At 40.8% G+C, this 7,930-nt stretch overlaps 1 pseudogene; it reads left to right on the forward strand.

The window, feature by feature from the left end:
- Nucleotides 1-6,082: 6,082 nt before the first annotated feature.
- LOC101577840 lies at nt 6,083-7,194 on the forward strand (annotated as a pseudogene).
- The last annotated feature ends 736 nt before the right edge of the window (nt 7,195-7,930 follow it).

Raw genomic sequence — 7,930 nt, forward strand, 5'->3', positions numbered from 1 at the left:
GGTTTATCACCATGCACTAAACTAAAATCAAAATGGATTAAAGATCTAAATATTAAAACAGAAACAGTAAGTCTAATCTAAACACTGTCTAATCTATAAGGATTTCAAGTTCAATATATCAATACCTGATGAAAAATACCGGTTCCATGTTATGCTTAAGATGTTTGATATTGAGACAGACAGTGAGGTTAAGCTTAACAGCCTAGGTTGTATGGTAATAACAATAATCTTCTGTTCTGGAAGATTAATAACCTAACTTTGCAGACCAAAATTAGAGAAAAAGGAGGGCTACAAGGAAAGCCAACCTTTTGACCCTACCCTTGCAAGGTCAATTAAGACATAAGAGAACTTGTACTGTAACATCATGTAACTCGGTAGTGTCCCAAATTTTCTGATCAAGGTGATTATGGGGCCAAAGAGGAAAGTGATCGATGATGTAGAGTGTGCCTAAGGAGAGTCACAAGGAGAGAAAACTTTCTCTCAGGCTTTCATAGAGAGCACATTGGCCAAGCAATGGCCATGACTCATCCACATGGTTGACACTGACAAAGGTTCTACAACCTGAGGTACAGGATCCCAGGATAAATCCTGAGGGGATTTCACTGACCTTATCAGACCAAAAAGCTACAACTCTTGTTGCATATGTCCTGCTTCACCTTGGTTTTAACCATCCAGCAGAAAAATATAAAAATGAAGTATAAGAAGTAAAGCCATGATGTTATGTTGAGCTGTAGGGGAATCAGGTCAACAATTTCTGACATTGCCAGTGAAGTAGAAGACCCAATACTATTATGGACTACTGGACTTTTATAATATTTTGCTGATTTAACACACCTATAATATTCAAATAACGGAACTTAACAAAAAAGGGGGATACAGATGAATGTTCATTGTGTATCTGTATTCAAATTGGTTAGGATATATATATATATATATATATATATATATATATATATATATACATTCTTTTAATGAATAGATGGATTTATTGCAGTGGTGTTTGTAAATAGGATATCATGTCCGCATCTTGTACAGCAATTAACCACAAGGAAGAATGTATGCCATGTGTTAATTATTGAAACTGTCCTACCAATTTGGTTTGAAACTGTCTCATTGCTATTTGTTTCTCATTAAAATTATGGAAAGAGAAGAAAGACTAAGTCTAGTAAAGAGAAACTGAGTTGTAATCTTGAAGGCATAGAGCTTGGCAGAATTTATAAAGAAAAAAAGAAACCAAACTGAATGGAAAAGACTTCAAAAAATCAAAAACTGGGATCTCATCTGAAACCTCATCTGAGAGGTTTCTTCAGATCAAAATAAATCACAAACAGAGTGAAAAGACAATCCACAAATTGCAAAAAAAAGATAAAAAACATCTTAGCCAACAGTCACCCAGACAAAGAACTTCAATCTAGAATACCTAAAGAACTAAAAAAATTAGGACCCCCATATTCAAAGAACCAATCCAAAAATGAGAATCTGAGATGAGCACACACTTCTTGAGGAAGAAATACAAATGGCAAGTAAATACATTAAAAAATATTCCATAGCATTGGACACTTGAGAAATGCAAATTAAAATAATGCTTAAGTACTTTCTCACCCCAGAAGGAATGGCTATCATAAAGAAATCAACTAATAAATGCTGGAGAGGCTGTGCAGAAAAAGGGACCCTTCTGCACTGTTAGTAGGAAGGTAGGCTGGTACAACCACAATTGAAATCAATGTGGAGATTCCTCAAAAAACAAGGATTAGAAGTCCCATTCAATCCAGCTTTGCCTCTTCTAGCTATTTTTCCAGAAGAACTGAACACATCAGACCACATTGATATGTGTGCACCCATGATTAGAGAAACACAATCTGTCATACCTATTTCTTGGAAACAACCCAAATTCCCATAACCTTAAGAGTGGATTAAAAAGATATGATAGTTTTATATAATAGAGTATTACTCAACTATAAAGAAAGTTAAACTTGAGGATTTCCTAGGTCAATGGATGCAGCTAGAGGCTGTGCTTATAAGTGAAGAAAATCAAATCTGCATGTGTAAATATTGTATTGTCTCCCTAGTGTAAGAACCTAAAACAATAAAAAAAAAAAAACCTGAAAGGTACAAATAACTCCATCATACCATTTAAAAATAAGCAGCAAACTTTTTCCATATACCAAATTACTCTTGGCTGGTAGAAAACAGTTCATACAAGCTGAAATACTATGAAGTGGGTGCAACATATACTTCTAGTACATATCAATACTACTCCCGTACTCTTCTGTGTTATTATAAACAATGAAGGGGAAAAATTAAATAATAGCCCACCCAGCATGTGCGCCAAGGCCAAGCAGATATGTCTGGCAGGCCTGATAACAGAACACTACTCCCTTTGTATAAACCCCTATCTCTTCTGCCTTTGTAACTCATAACCTTGCAATGAAACTCTAATATGATAGGACACTTCCTCTTTTGTATAACTCATGCCTGTTTAACTAATGGCCTTGTAATGTAGCTGAGATATGTAAACTCCTCCAGCAACCAATGGTGTCACCCATCCCACCAATCATATACTCCAAATATGCCTCTGTGCCTCCCTGCTCATTTTCCCTTTAAAAGCCTCAAATCCCCTCTGAGTAGGCTCTGACTATTTTGGAGAAATCCTAGTCAGAAGCTCAGTAGACTGCTTCCTAAATTTTCTTACCATTTCTTCCCATGCTTGTTTTGTTTTCTGCAACAATGATGTCCCAATTTGAAATACAGACTGCCCTAGAAAACATTCTTCCAAATTTCCATACCCTTGAATACATACATGGACTCTCTGTCACCCAAATATTCTTACTTCACAAAACTATCTGATCATTTCCACAAGACACAAGCATACATACATTTGTGCACACATAAGGAGATGTACTACGTACAAACTCATGGACATCTCCCAAGCATCAAATATCCACACAATAAATCAATACACTGCAAATCTATAAATATTACTAAAAACACACAAAATCTAGTGCTACCTGCATGTACAAGACCACACACTCCAAAATAAAAAGAACTCCATCTTCCAAAATGCAGAATCTTATTAATTTCACACCACAATTGCACACATTCATCTTACCAGTTGAAAAAACAATCATAGACGAGCCACCATGCATTGAAAGACATAAGAACAGATCTTAAAGGTCAGAAAAACAAGTACATAAATATACATGCTGTCGTATACATGCAAGGCAGCATAAAAGCCACTTACATTTCCTAATTATATAAAACAGAGGTATGCTGAACCTTTTGAAGAGTATACTTCTTTGAAATATACACATCCAGACAAATGTCACCACTCTCCCTAACACCATCTATAACAATGCACCATTTTTTCCTAATTGTCACACACACACATGCACACATACACCTAAACACACAGAAATTTTTGAATATGCATAAACCCCAGCATATAAGGAGAAGCTATAGATGAAATATTCTAAAACTCAAATTATAAGAAACACCAAGTGTCTGAGTACACATGCATAATACAACTCTCTTCTAACACAACCAATGCTATACAGTTGCACGATAAGTCATGACCTTCCTTTTTTCCCAAACATTCCCCTGGACAGCACTACCCACCCAGGTGAACACACAGAGTAGATTCTCATCAGACAGTTTAAAACATAACTAATGCCAAAACACAAATTAATATGCACAAATTCCAAAAAAACAAACCACCCATGCTCTGAATTTCTACAGTCTACAATGAGTCCACCAAATACATCATATTTTCAGAAAACACCATCCACAATTGTCATGACTCTCAAAAGCAAAACTAAAATTTTCTCCCATCCTCAAGTACGCACATGGTCTTCACAGCGCACTGCCACACACACACACACACACACACACACACACACACACACACACAAAAACACCACATGAACATGTTATAAAGTTCCAGGCATAGAGCATGCATGGAACACAATTTAAGTACTGATACAAAAGACAATGTTCACTCAAATTCCGTTCAGGCAACAGATCTCACACAATGTTCTTGTTCACAACTACAGGAGCATATGCATGCAGCTCATTCCCACTGTGACAAAGTCACAACACTACCAAAGTTGAATAATGAGACAAAGCTCATTATTCAACTTTGGTAGTCACTAGCACTCTGACAAATGAGCGGTTGCCACATGAACGGTGGCTGATGTTTTCCCTTTGTGGACACAGGGGACAACAGAAGGCAACTCACTTTTTGGTGCCTCGTGCTGCTGCTCTGGTGCTGGATCATGCTTTTCAAATACGTGGGCAGTGCTCCTCAGCTTCTGCACCACAGAGGCTGAGGGACCAGGACCTACCCTGGTGTCCCTTCTAAAGCAGCTGACAGCAGAACAGGGCAGAGCCAGCCTGCAGCTGCACAACCACGGCTCTTGTCCACGGTCACCACAAGGCTGGTGTGGACAGTCAGACCGGGGCACAGAAGGGAGCACTACCCCAGTACACATAGAGGTCTACAGAGTAAGAAGGGGAAAGTGCAAGAACACAGTGTGGAAGTACTGGGCCAGAAAACTCATTACCTCTAATTTTTTTAACGGATTTTCCAGCCATTGTCTAGGATGCCTCAACCGTTGGCTGCAAAGCGCATGCACATCTACTAAAGATTGCATGTGCGCAATACCTGAACTGTGCTCCAACGTCTAGACGTTGGACTGTGAGACTCATGATAAACACCTTGAGCCCAGGACTAGCACGCGTGCAAGGGGCGCTGAAGAAAACCTCAAGGGAAGCAAAGAAAGGGCACCGGGCCTTCTCCAAGACTTCTCTGGGGTGAATTCCTGTCAGGGGAACATTGTACTGGGCCTCTAGATGAAAACATGTGGTTTTCAAAATTGCAAACCTGCCACCCATCTATCTCAGCCGAAACACTTTGAGGCGTTTATCCTAAAGCAAACTATGGCTTACCTCTTTTGGACCTCATTTCTTTACCAAAACAAGTGTGTCCTTTTCTATCAGTGCATTGGAAGATTCCACTTAAAAAGAGTTCTGCAGCCATGTGGATGAGTCACGGCCATTGCTTGGCCAATGTGCTCTCTGTGAAAGCCTGAGAGAGTGTCTTCTCCTCATGTGACTCTCCTTAGGCACACTCTACATCATCGATCACTTTCCTCTTTGCCCCCATAATCTTCTTGATCAGAAAATTTGGGACACTACCGAGGTACATGACGTTACAGTATAAGTTCTCATATGTCCTGAGTCTTAATTGACCTTAGAAGGCTAGGGCCAAAATGTTGGCTTTCCTTGTAGCCCTCCTTTCTCTCTAATTTTGGTCATCCATATGGCTGCACTGACAAAGGTTCTACAATCTGAGGTACAGGATCTCAGGATAAATCCTGAGGGCATTTCACTGACCTTCTCAGACCAAAAAGCTACAACTCTTGTTGCATAGGTCCTGCTTTACCTTGGTCTTAACCATCCAGTAGAAAAGTATGAAGATGAAATATAGGAAATAAAGCCATGCTGTTTTACCTTGGTCTTAACCATCCAGTAGAAAAGTATGAAGACAAAATATAGGAAATAAAGCCATGCTGATTTTTTTTTTTTGGCCCCAGCCTTCTAAGGTCAATTAAGACTCAGGACATATGAGAACTTGTACTGTAACGTCTGTTGAGCTGTGGGGGACTCAGGTCAATAATTTCTGACATTGCCAGTTAAACAGAAGACCCAATGCTATTATGGGCTACTGGACTCTTTTAGAATATTTTGCTGAATTTACACACCTATAATATTCAATAACTGAACTTAGAAAAAATGGGGTATACCGATGAATGTCCATTTTGTATCTGTGCATTAAAAGTGGTTAGGATAGATATATAGTTGCATTCTGTTAATGAATAGAATGATTTGTTCTAATGGTGTTTGTAAATAGGTTCACAAGTCCACATCTTGTACAGCAATTAACCACTAAGAAGAAGATATGCAGTGTATTATTTGTTGAAACTGTACTTCCGATTTGATTTGAAATTGTCTCATTGCTATCTGTTTATCAATAAAACTTTGAAAGAAAATAAAAAGAGTTCTGGAGCCTCAGGGGCTGAGGAGAGCGGGAGGAGGTGGCGGCGGCGGGAAGATGCTGCTCTTTGGCGTAAATTGAAATCGATTAGGGATCGGTTCTCAGACTCAAGTTAGAAGTGAGATTTCAGATAAGTGAGGCCGGCATTGCTGCTTTGAACACCTCAGAAGGGGAGAATGGATTTATCAGGAGAGAAAAAGAAAAGCTTGATAGGAGTCAAAGAAAATAATAAAATGTCCAGCGCTAGGGCTCCTTCTCCTACCAAACGAAAGGACCGCTCTGATGAGAAGTCCAAAGATTGCTCTAAAGACAAAGGGGCCACCAAGGAGTCTAGTGAAAAGGGCTGTGGCAGGGATAAGACCCGTGGAAGCAGCAGCACCAAGTCTAGGTCCAGCTCAACTTCTAGCTCAGGCTCTAGTACCAGCACAGGCTTGAGCAGTGGCTCCAGTTCGTCTTCAGCATCCAGCCGTTCTGGAAGCTCCAGTACATCTCGAAGCTCCAGTTTCAGCAGTTCCTCTGGTTCTCCAAGCCGTTCTTGGTGCAGACATGACAAGAGGTGGCATTCCCGCTCCAAATCCAAACCACCTAAAAGAGATGAAAAAGAGAGGAAAAGGCGAAGCGCTTCCCCTAAACCCACCAAAGTGCACATTGGGAGGCTTACCAGAAATGTGACCAAGGACCACACCATGGAGATATTTTCCACCTATGGGAAGATTAAAATGATTGCTATGCCTGTAGAAAGGATGCATCCTCATCTATCCAAAGGCTATGCATATGTGGAGTTTGAGAATCCAGATGAAGCTGATGAAGCACTGAAGTACATGGATGGAGGACAAATTGATGGTCAGGACATCACTGCTCCTGCTGTGCTGGCTCCCTGGCCTAGGCCACCACCCCGGCTATTCAGCCCTCTCAGGAGAATGCTGCCACCACCTCCCATGTGGCGCAGGTCACCTCCACGGATGAGAAGGAGGTCACGCTCCCCAAGACGCAGGTCCCCTGTATACGGCGGTCCCGTTCTCCTGGCCGCCGCCGCCACAGTAGCCTCTCTAGCTCCAATTCTTCCCGATAAGAAGCTCACCCCTATAACTTATATCTCATTCAGCTCAGATTTGTCACTTCTCTAGCCTAAAGTGGAGCAGTAGAAAAGGATCCCTAACTCAGGCAGACTTCAAAGGCAACAATGGAAACAGCTGGTCTTAAGGCGGGTACTGGCTGCAGAAATGCTGTTGGTTTGGGCTTGTGTCCACAAAAGCACCCAACAGTTTTCTCTCTAGGAAGTCCACCCATTCCCACCTATCATTTGAGAGTCTGTTCAGTGGCAAAGCCTGTAGGAATGAGCAAGCCTCCAGGTGGCGGAGTGCCCCAACCTTTCCAGATAATTTGGGGGTGCTGTTTGCAGTCCTTGGGGACCAATCTTCCATTCCCATTAGGCCTGACCCTTTGATTCCTGCATGAGTCCTCCAGATCTAGGGTCAAATATCCAGAGAGAGAACACCCCCCCTTTTAGTTGCCATAAATGTTTCTGTCTTTTCATACATCCCTACCCCATTTGTCTCCTTTACTCTGAAATGTTGATGAGCAGTTTGGGAGCCAGCTTTGCAGATTATCATGAGAGCCCCCCATTTCACGTGCTATTCAGTGGTGCTCTTGCAGGTTATCTTGGCAACATGTACATTGCTTTTTTTGGCTTTTATTGTACAGTCAGTGTTATAAAATTTGAGTTTTGTAACTTTGTAGTATTTTAGATAAGGTTGTGTTTGTACTTTGTTGTGTAGAATAAAGGAATTGAATAAACCTAGGATTACAATGTGAAAAAAAAGAGTTCTGGCAAAGAATTTCAGAGCTGGGAAGCACTCTAAGACATGTGTGTTCTGA

This window comes from Octodon degus, unplaced genomic scaffold (assembly GCF_000260255.1).
Source record: "Octodon degus isolate 3935 unplaced genomic scaffold, OctDeg1.0 scaffold00292, whole genome shotgun sequence".
In the NCBI taxonomy this organism is placed as follows: domain Eukaryota; kingdom Metazoa; phylum Chordata; class Mammalia; order Rodentia; family Octodontidae; genus Octodon; species Octodon degus.